Raw genomic sequence first — 11,912 nt, 5'->3', positions numbered from 1 at the left:
AAAAACAAACTGGCAGAAATGTAAATTGAACTAATTTAGCTAGCTTGAACGAATCATTGAATATGAAACTTGGGCATCATTCATTGATTTATTGATCATTTGATTGATTGAATGATTTATTTACTTTTTATTTTTATACTTTATTTTTTATTTATGTGTATAGTAAAATAGATAAGGTACGTTTTGGGGTGTTTATGAGGCTTTTGGCCTTCCACAATTCCCGCCTCATTATCACGTCAAAAGCGAGCCGCGACGTTGCCAAGAGAGACGCTGCGTGCCGCGCGTGCCGGCTTTTCAAACCCCGAGTCCTCGCGCGCGGCTCCAACTGTCACTCACGCGCTTGAGGCGCGGAGCGGAGAAGACGGGATTTCAGTCGGAAATATAAACCAAAATACACAAATATATTCTTTTTTTATGCTGGAAATATGGACGGATTATGGAATTTGGCTCTCCAATGTGTCCAAAGGATGAGTAATAACCAGAAAAAGGAGATCTATACATTTTATGGAGAAGATGCTGAGGTGAGTAGAATCCAGGTAATGTTTTTCCTCAGAAAACCCCCACAAATGCTCTGAATGACCATTCAGTGTATTCCTGCAGGGTTTTCTCCACTTTTCTATCTGGAAAAAAGAAAGTTTTATAATGATTTAGGTGATAAATGGAGATCTTCTGAAAGCTAAATGCTTCGAATGTGATTGTATGCCGTAATTTGTGCTCTTTTTTTATCAGAAATGTTGACAGATCCAGTAACAGGGCTCAGTCAAACACTATTGTGATAGTGGTGGAAAAAAGCTTCAGAAACCCTTCAGAGAAGATACATCACTCAAGCAGACAGATTGATTAGATGTTGTCCAGCAGCTATGATCAGAAAATGTTTTCAGCCAAAGGAAGACCAAAAGAAATGGTGAAGCGGATTGGTCGGATAAGAAAAACATACAGTTTACAGTCTGAGATTTCATGGCAGACCTTTAGAGGTTACTGATGTGGATTCGGTTTATAACATACACCTGGAAATTGTTGTTTTCTTGATCTGAGTTTCGGTGTATTCAGACTCCATTCCAGGAATACAGTGTCTGACTCAGGGATGGGATAGTGAAAGAAATACTAGTATAAGAAATCCACCTACATTTAGATTAGACAAAAGCACTCATAACCCAGAAGAAGAACCTGCCCAGAAACTCTACACAATGAGTAAGACCCTACAACCCTACTATAAGGTGGTTGTTAAATTACACTATACTTCTGAAAGTTTGTAGACACCTGACCATCCTGACCATCCATGTATCTATGATTACATCACGGACAGCAAGTTAGAACAAAAAGCAAACGTGAAATTCTGCATGAAACTGGGCAAATCTGCCACAGAGACATTTGACGTGACATACGTTTGTCATCTGGCAAAGCTGGCAATGAGTGTTTCGAGGTGTTTGAGTGGCACGCACACTTCAAGAGCAGAAGAACATCGCAGGAAGATGACAAGAGATCAGGAAGACCTTCCTAAAGATGAATATCCAGCTCAAAGGTCGCTGTGTTGACACCATCACGGAGATCCAGTGCGAACCGCAGAAGGTGCTTGTAACACTTTGAAAAACTGGGGACAATGGGGACAATGAATTGCGGTGCATAAGGACTATTTTGAAGGTGATAGTGTGGAAAGCAGATAAATATTGAAAAGGACATCTGTAGCATTACAATTTCTCTGTGGAACCAAGATGTGGAACCGGGTTCCACCTTTACATGCCTATAGCAAGTGCCATAAACACTTATTTTGCCAAAGTTGGAGTGGAGGAACCTTAAGAACTCTGATCCCATCTCACTGAAGACCTTTGGGATAAAACTGCACCCAGGAGTTCCTTTGCTGAACACCAATCCCTGAAGAGCCACACTCCAAAAATGATACAGCCAAGATACAGTGCCCCAGGAGCACAGAGGTTTGGGGGCCTTGCTCAAGGGGCAACAATGGCAACAGCTTGGTTAAGCTCTGACTATTGACTAGAAGTTTAGGGGTTCAAACCCCATTTATCTACCACTTCCCCCCAGAGTTGGTGCAGAGAAGGGTAAATATCTGAAATAGGATGCTCACCACAGCACATGTGGGTTGCGATGGTCAGGGGTATACAAACCTTTGGCTATATGGTGTGGGTACAAGCCAAAAAAATGACCCTAGTTCCTAACCCTGATCCAACTACACATCTAATCCCTGAGTTGAAAACACATCTCAGACATAGAGAACTCCAGGACCAGGGTTGAGAGTGGAAAATGGCAAATCCATTTAACAGCCTTGAATCCTGTAGGCCAACATCTCAAATTCATGTACGGCTTCAAACATGTATACACATTATCTAGCGCATCCAAAGGAGGAAAACTAAGAACATCCTAATGATTGTTTCCCAGAGTTGCAAGGCAGTACAGCGGTAACAGGACAGTTACATCAAAGTAACATGGCATATAAATGATGCAAAAACATGACCATTACAATCAAACGTGTTTTACGGAGGTCACTTGAGAATTCACAGTCAGTCGTACGGTGGGTAAATGACACCCCTCTGGCTGATACTAAGCTCCTGGAGGTCGATTTGAACTTCAAACGTCAGATCATGATTCCTGTTTAAACATGGCTATTGATTGCTATGTTTATCCTTTCGGATGGAAGTGTGTGGTGGAGGAACGTCTTAGCTGCTGCAATATTGTACAGAAAGGTCCATTCTGACTGAATGTGTTGGGGTATTTTTCTTGAACTGTTTATATAAGGGGTTATTCTGTTGGTATGGTTTCTGTGGTATGAAACAGCTCATTCACATGCGAGGCAGATGCTCCACAGATGGTATTGATGAGGAGATGCTTATTCAGGATTTATGGATGGAGTCTCTAGTGTTAGAGCATTTGAAGTGTAGGGGTTTTGTTTTCTGACATATTCAGAATTGTAATTTCTCAGTAATGTGGCAAGCTGTTTCTGTGTGTGTGTGTGTGTGTGTGTGTGTGTGTGTGTGTGTGTGTGTGTGTGTTTGTTTTATTATATTCACAAAAGGATAGTATAAGAATGATTAATCACCGCTGCTGTAACATAAGAAACAACAGGGGCTTTAGAGAATGTTATCTAAAGCTACACTATATGGTATTGGAGTATTGGAACACCTGAACCCACACTTCTGGTATTATGTTGGAATATGAGATTTGTGCTCATTGAACAGGCAGTAAAATCAGGTGCTGATGAAGGTGAGGTGAGGAGGCCTGGGGTGCTGTTAGTGCTTACATTTATCATGGTTAATAGGGTTGAGGTCAGAGCTCAATAGCAGGAGATCTTCCACTCCAACTTTATGGATCTGGCTCAAGTAAAGGGAAAATTTTATGCAACCAAAGACTTGTACAATTGTTTGGGAAAAAGTTGCATATAGGTGAAAGGAAGTTAAGAGTCCCAATATTTTTTGACATACAATATATTAACCAATAAAAAGTATGACTTTTAATTATGGACTAAAATATTGTTCAGCAGATTGTTGCGATTGAAAGGGAATCACTTGCTTTAGAACATTATTATTTCCCTATAACAACCAATTTAGGGTGGTAACAGTAACTCCTCTTCATCACACTGCCCAGTCTTCATCTAACAGCACAGCATGAAGCAGTGTAATCTTTACATATCGCTTGTGACTGATGTGACTCCGGTTAAAAGGGATGACACACTTAATTAGCTGCGATGCCGAGCTCTACTGCGTAGCTGACACTCTGTAGAGAGAGCTGACGATTGAAGTTGAACTGACAAATAAGGTCTTTGGAGAGAGATTTGAAAGGAGGATTGGAGGTTGGAGACCTCTGCTAAGATTGCTTTCAGAGAATGTAAGATAACCATTATTTCTTGATTCAATTAAATTGGATCTTGCGATTGAGCAAACTGGAAACAAAATGATTTTTCCACCAATATGTGGTTCTTCTCTAAAATTTTACCATCAAGTTTTAGACAGACAATTTTCTATGATGTTTTTGGATGTGGTAGCATGAAATATTCCCTCAGCATGAAATATTCCCTCCATCAGCTCCATGAAGATCTGCTTTCCATAGGTTTTGAGATCTGCTTTCCATAGGTTTTGAGCTCCATGAAAATCTGCTTTCCATAGGTTCTGCTTTTGAGCTCTGACTCTATTAAACATGAAGAATATGAATGCTGAGTCCACCCCAGGCCTCCTCACCGCACCTACATCAGTACCTGAATTTAACACTCTTTAACTGAACAAGCACAAATCTCCAGAAAAGGAATCTTGTGGAACATCATTCCAGAAGATTGGAGGTTATTATAACAGCAAAATGGAGACTAAATTTGAAATGTGATGTTCAAAAAGCAAATATGGATTATGGAGTTAATGCAATCTTCAAGATATTCCTCAAGATATTTGAAACATGTTTGCTTTTTCTAGATCAATTATAGTGAAAATTCAATACCAAAAACATCTTAAACAATTGTGTACCACTAAATGTGTGGGAACAGTTTGGAGAAGTAGCAGATATACTGTAGCTAGAAAGGTCAGGTGTCTCCATATAGTGTTTATACAATACATTTCCTACAGGCAATTATAATGAAATTAGATTCATGATGCAGAAAAAGAAGTATACTTCCAAAGCTTTTCTGTCTTGGAGATAAATGGAAGCTGTAAAGCATGAAGACAAAGATATCTCAGGCTGACGGAATGAAACCGCGTCTGGGGTTTTTTGCCCAGTTAATTAAAAGCGGCTTTAGAAGTCGAGTGTCATCTGCGAAACAGCGCGAGTACATCCTGTAGTTTAGTTCTTTTCCCTATAGCACTCTTTTTGTATAGAATGCCTTTGATGTTTGCATCACAGATTAGGTTTGTTGTGGCGATAAACTCCGGAGCGCCTCGTGAACAGAAATCCTTCACCCCCCACCATATATACGGTGAAGAAGAGCAAGCATGCTTTGTGCATTAATTCGGCTTTTCCCCGAGGCTCCGCAAAAATGGCACAGGATTCAGAGAACTTGGCTTGTAACGCCTGGCACTTGGATCGTAGAAAAAGAGGAACCATCAGATCCACTAGCGCAGGAACGGCGCCTCGTCGCTCCACTTAGATCTTCAGCAACCTTATGAGTGAAGCCGGACACGGCGGACTAATGAATCATTAAAGACAGCACTTTGGCCGAGAGACTGACACCACGCCATATGACTGCCTCTGGGGCGTTTGCGATTCTGGTGCAGTGCGCGAGAGGAAAAGAGGGAAGAGTCTTGGCAGCTGCTCGCTTTGTTTATCGCAAGGGCCGAGGCTAAGATTTGAACAAAATAATCAGGTCATTGTGGAGGACGGATTGCACAGCCAGATGTTTTATCACCCTGATGTGGATTATTATTCTATAATAAAGCTTACACCTCTTATACCACAGCGATCGGCTAACAATTCCTAGTTGGACACCTCATTGCATGCTTTTTGATCCATTTTGGGTTGTTCACCATCTGCAAGCAATCATTCTCATTATAGCAGCTATAAACAACCTTTCTACCACTTGCCAAGAGATTGTCAGTGTACAGAGAACATGTTTTGTCCTATAATGCTGACATTGAAGACCCTAATTGTTAAAGCCACATCAGTTATTTTTATTCATTTTTATTTTGTTTTTATTTTACTTTGCTTTTTTATTACAAGGAATTTATTAGTTGCCAAAGGAGAACCACTGTATAAGTCCCTGCAAATTCGATTTTACTTTAGAAACAGTTTTTAACTTGACTTTATACTGCTTCCCAAAGATCAAGGAGTCTCCGACATTTGTGGGCCTTCCAATGTGTGGTAACCGTTTGTGGCAGGAAAAGTCATTAATATTAACATGAATAAAAAGCTTTGTTTGACCAGAGATGAGAAAGTAAAGTGTGAAGTTGCGTAAGATGGTGCAATAATGAAGTACCACTTCATCTCAGATCTTTTGTAGATAGAAGTGTGAGAAGGGTCTACCGACTCAGTAGTGTTGAGCGAAGTAAAGCCTGAAGGGAGGAACTGAGTTTAAATAAAGGTTAAATGCTGCATTTATTCATGCTCCCTGAAGAAACTGCTCAGTAATGCAAATCTGCACCAGATCACGCCCCTTTTCAAGAGTTCGCCCCAGAAGACAAATGACCCATTAATCACAAAGCCTGCGCACTTCTAAGCAGCTGTTGGAAGGCGCTGAAATGGAACAATTTATTCATTAATTTATTCATACATTCATTAAAAAATGTCCAGAGTCGGAGGTCTGATTTCACTTAAAAGTATGCAGCCTTGGAAGTAAAAAGAAAAGAAGGTGGAGTGAGGTTCAGATTGGTAGCAGATCAAAGCGGCTTTGCAGAACTGTTATTTTTAGAGGATAATGATGATCATCTATTAGGTGATAGATCTTTTTTTAGATAAAGATCATGTTACATTGAGGACTTAAATACAACACTTTTATTTGCATTGTAGAATATTCAGCATGCTGTTCTTTACATTCTAGAAATATTCAGCACAATTTACATTTATGTTCTAGAAAATTCTGCACGCCAACACTCACGGTCTAAATGATTTTGCTCTAGAATCACACTAAATTCTAAAATATTCAACTCATCTCAGTTACATTCTAGAATATTAATTACATCTTAGTTATGTTTTGTAGATTTATTACATCTTTGGTTCTAGAATATGCATTACCTCTTAAATAAGTTTTAGAATATTAATTACATCTTAGTTTTAGTTTAGACTATTCATTTTATCTCATTTATATTCTAGAAAGTTTATAACATCTCTATAATGTTTAATCCAATAAATCTCAGTTCAGTTGTAGAATATTCAACCCTCGTCCATATTCATGGTCACTCTTCAATTCAACATGTTCCTGTGCAGTTTCTACATTTTATCATGAATTCAGCATTTTTCTTAATCTAGATTCACATAAATGCTATACTTTTAACTCAATGCTATTAGGCATTAAAATCATATTATCTAAGCCAGTGAGACGTGGCAGTAATGAACCCCATGTTAGACGGTGTTAACACATCTCACCACTTCCAATGCAATCCATATCCGACTGCGTTGGAACAGAAATATGACAGGTTACGCATCCATAGGACACGATTTCAATTTACTCCACCGAATGGATCTGTGGTAGTTTTGAACCACGTTCTTGAATAACATGACAAAAGACAGGGCTGTTGTGTTAGAAGCGGAGAGACGGAATGGAGAGATGGAGTTCCTCTCCACGGGGAACTCGCGACATGATCAGCAGCTCCAAGGTCATTAATTTCATTATTAGCTGCGCTGATGGAGGAACACACTGAGACACCAGCAGCATGCTGCCCATCATCTAATCAGTCTGGTGTGACCTGAACGCCAAGAAAACCCACCACACTGTGTAAATCTTAATTATATTCAGAGAACGATTTCAAAAGCAAGGTTTTAATTCAGTGTGAAAAGGTGGAAGACGCCATCACACATGGGTGCAGTCCTGTCTCTCTGAACCTGCAATTTCCTGCTTCTAGTAATGATTTAGTTCTAAAATTTGGAAATTCATAAGAAAAATCCAACCTACAGTGTTATTACTACGATCTTATTGGATTGGACTAAGAGACCCAGACCTTTTCCAGCATGTCATATGCACACAAAGCCAGCTCCATGAAGATCTACTTTCTATAGGTGTTGGAAGATCTCCTGCTATAGAGCTCCAACCATACTGAACATGATGATTGTGAATGCTGCCTGCACCCCAGGCCTCCTCACCTTCTCACCTACATTACTACCTGACTTTACTGAAACCCTTGTGTATAGATGAGATCTCACACAACATCTCTACAAAATCGAGTGGAACATCTTCTCAAAAGAGTGGAGGATATTATAATAGCAAATAGGAACTCAAGGTGGAATGAGATGTTCAAAAAGAAGCACATAGCGATCTAATGGTCAGGTGTCCAGCAACATCTTGGAGATGATGAGAGCAGTGGTGCTGAAGGTGGTATTCGCCTTAGAGGGTGAGAACAGTGATGGACAAATAGCACTATAGGAAATAATATTCATATTAACGTCTCATTTATGTGAACAGTATTTCGTGTGGCGTGTCGTTAGGAAAAGAACGATGACCTCTAAACAAGTACAGACCAGTAAACTGAAGGTCATATGATTGGCACTGAAATCACAGCTTGTTATTGAACATCAAGATATTTAATTAGATACTTGGTGTAGAATGTGTTTGTGTGTGTGTGTGTGTGTGTGTGTGTGTGTGTGTGTGTGTGTGTGATGGAGCTCTTTTATTTCATCAGGTTTTTTTTTCTCTCTCCATCTAAATCCTCTCTTTATTTTAGTGCCTTCAGCTCTTGATTACAGTCACACCAAATAAAAAACAGGAAAGGAAATGATAATAGAGAAGAGACGATAAGAAATGAGAGGAGAACAAAGGAGAAGAGATGAGAAGAGCTGAAAAAAGGAAGGGAGACCACAAATATTAGAGGAGATGAGAGGAGAATAGAGGAGAAACAAGGAGAGAGGAGAAGAGAGCAGAAGAAAGTCGAGGAGGAGAAGAGATGACAGTAAAGATGAATAGAGGAGAGATGAGAGGAAAACAAAGTAGTGGAGGAGAAGAGAGGAAAGAGCAATAGAAAAAAGTAGAGAAGGAAAAGAGAATAGAGGAGAGAACAGAGAAGAGAAGAGAAGAGAAGAGAAGGAAAAATAAGAGATAAAGGAAAAGAGGAGATGATAGGAAAGGAGAACAGGAGAGACAACAGAAAAGACAAGATTGAGAAGAGAAGAAAGGGAGGAAAAGAGAATGAGGAGAGGAGAAGAGATGAAAAGAAAGAAGAGAGGAAAAAAAAGAACAGAGAACAATGGAAAGGAGGAGAGCAGAGGAGAACAGTGGAGAGAATAGATGAGAGGAAGGTTATGTCTTATATAAATGGCACTTCTATAGAGAGCTGTTGTGTTTATCCATGGCTACACATCAGCAGGAGTTCGGGGACATTCCCACTTTTTATTTGTTTGTTAGTTTGTTTATTCGTCTAGCTGACCCTTCATGCCAGATTTCCAGATTCATGTGCCAGATCTTCTGAAAGGCTCTGTGTGAGTTTATTACTTTTGGGAAAACATTTCCAGCTTTTGTGCACGGACAAAGACTGGGGATAAGTGAATGCAAAAAAAGATCTTCAAATCCATCATCATCATCCTAAAATCATAAAATATTCTTTCACAATGATCATTTCTATCTTTGAAAACCCGTCTGTAGATGGACCCATAGTTTCTATGTTTCCCAATGTTCTGGGAAGATTTGAAGAACTAGATTTTGTGGAGATTCATTCAGTTACAAGAGCGTTAGTAAAGTCAGGTTAGTATCTTATCTCCACTCCTTCAGAACCCATCAGTGAAAAACCCCACATCCAGAGTAAGATCTCGCCGCTGTCCCTCTGCTTCACCTCACTGAAAGCTGTTTGTATTCCATCCAGGAAATATGAAGAAAGGCGAGTGGTTCACTTTTCTAGCCGAGCAGAAGGTGATGAAGCTCTTCCTTTGGCTCAACAAACAAACCACAGCGTTTCAGCGCACCCTCATGCCTTCTTCTCTCCCTCCCTCCCTCCCTCTCTCTCTCCTTTCCCTCACCTCGCATCGTCTTTAATTAGGGAGCTCAAATCCTTCCTTCCCTTTTTCACGCCTGGAGGATTTGCTTCTCGTTCTGAGAGACACATTTGGGTCTCTGGGCCATTCTTTCATGTCATATTTTATTTAAAGAGCCTCATTTCTTCCTGTTTTTTTAATTTCAGGAGTTTGGAGAGGTGACGTGTAGCGCTTGAGAAAATCCCAGGGCTCGTATAGACAGTCGATGCGTTTGACTGAATCCAAACCAGAAAACATCATTATGTCCACATTACTGCATGTAATAAAGCACATAAAAAAACACCCACAAAAACCCTACAAAGACAATTAACAATCAAACACTTTAGTTATTTATTTTAACGTGTGTTTATTTAATCATTTATTCATTCATTCATTTATTTATTTTCGTGTCAAGTGATAAATCAAGTAAATTAATAAAAAAACGGGTAAATAAAAGCCAGAGGTAAAAATAAAATCATGGATAAATGTAAAAACGGGTAAAAACTTTAAAGAAGCTAAAAAACAGAAGTAAATAAAAAAAACAAGTGGTAAATAAACAAAAAAGCAAGGTATGAATAAAAAGACCGGGGTAAAATAAAAGCACGTGTATATATAAAAAAAAAGCCAGGGGTAAAAAAAAAAAAGTGAGCAGTTAAAACAGACAGGTGTAAAAAAATAAAAATACAGTAGTATATAAATAAAGGTTAGGAATGAATATAAAGACAGAGGTCAAATAAACCCAGGGGTGAATAAAAAAAAATATTTGAACAGGCAAACAAACAAAAAAAAATTAAATTCTCAAGTTTTTTGTTTCAGTTCATCAACCTAGTATAAATATAGGATATATATTAGATACAAAGAGATCGGATAAAGTTTTTTCCTCCCAAATATAAACATCAAATCTATTTATTTATTTATTTATTTATTTATTTATTTATTTATTTATTTATTTATTTTTCTCTGTCATGCTGACATGTTTTGAAGCTTATAATCAAAGGAAATCTCATACTTTCTGTGTGTGTGTGTGTGTGTGTGTGTGTGTGTGTGTGTGTGTGTGCATGCGCGCATGCCACACTAATCAAAGCTGCATTGATCCGTCTTGCTAAGCACTGATCCGGAGCTCTAACACAGATCCTCCCTGACAGAACGGGACGTGAATCCGGATCTCACAAGAGGCAAACGAACGAGGCCGCTGCCACTCATGCACGTCTCACTCAAGTTTCGTTTACATCGCTAATCTCGAGACGAAGTCACCCTCTAGAAATCACGGCTGACTCAAGTTCCTATTTAATAGCATGATTGAGCAACAACAAAGAAAAACGGTTGTTGTGCTTTTTTTTCCTCAAGGCCTTTGGAAGGCAGAATAGCATTGGAATCAACACACACACACACCACACACACACACACACACACACAGAGTGTGAGGGGATGCTGCTTGTTAGCTGTGCACCAACTCATAAGAGACGCTGGAGCTGATCGGGGACACCATGCTGACCCAGTTAGCGCCAGTCAGACGCCGCATTAACTGGATCTTTCATGCGACTCAGGAAGCCGCTGCTGCTCTGGTGCTGATGAAAATTACATTAAAGAGACTCCGTGCCGTTTTCTGACATCCAAATATTTTTCACAGCACACAGACGAGATCCTGCTTGAATCAGTGCAATCTTTTTTCTTGTTCAGGATTCACTCTTCTCGCATTCATCTAATCAATATTTAAATCATTGAACCTTACCTCTTAATAGCCTCATTATGACACCACGGCTCCAGAAACCAACAGAGCGCTGCATCACACACAGGAATCTCGTACAGCAAGAACAAATGTCATCACTAAAGCAAGAAACCCAATGAACACAATTCAACACGTCTCTTTTCACTGTAACCGCAGCATTTACAGTTTACGCTGCATTGCAGTTTTTCACAGGGATTAAAACGAAGGCGAGTTGGGTGTTTTTGTGCAAATTCTTCAGGAAAGTAAACGCAACAGTATAAACGATTAATGAAAAAGCTTAACAGCTGTTTTAAACGTTGTTTTAAACGTTTGTAAATGCTTTTGTTTTCCAAATCCTGTCTTCTCTTCTGTCAGCCGTTGTGGAATAAAAACGCTTTTAAATCCACATAAATATATTGGAGCTTGTGCTACAGATGCGGTTTGCAAGCTCTGAATAGTAGCGAGTTGGTGACATCTAACAGGCATCTGATAACATTAGCATTCTCACATCTTTTGATTGAATGTGAGAATGCTGATGTTATCAGATGCCTGTTAGATGTCACCAACTCGACAATCTGATTGGTTAAAGCAACAGTTTTATTGATTCTAAAGGCCTCCAGGC

General features: G+C 39.4%; 1 protein-coding gene across 5 annotated transcripts in view; it reads left to right on the top strand.

Moving 5' to 3' along the window:
* The first annotated feature begins 282 nt into the window (after window positions 1–282).
* Window positions 283–11,912, top strand: part of dab1b (DAB adaptor protein 1b) — a 38,249-nt gene continuing 26,619 nt past the window's right edge. For all 5 annotated transcript variants that reach the window (XM_046851017.1, XM_046851016.1, XM_046851014.1 and 2 more), the window contains exon 1: window positions 283–521. The gene's annotated coding sequence lies outside the window, so the exon portion shown is untranslated. The remainder of the gene's footprint in view (window positions 522–11,912) is intronic.

The sequence above is a fragment of the Silurus meridionalis genome, chromosome 6 (genome assembly GCF_014805685.1).
Source record: "Silurus meridionalis isolate SWU-2019-XX chromosome 6, ASM1480568v1, whole genome shotgun sequence".
Lineage (NCBI taxonomy): Eukaryota > Metazoa > Chordata > Actinopteri > Siluriformes > Siluridae > Silurus > Silurus meridionalis.
Note: the sequence above shows the minus strand (reverse complement) of the source record. Positions and strands in the feature narration are given on the sequence as shown.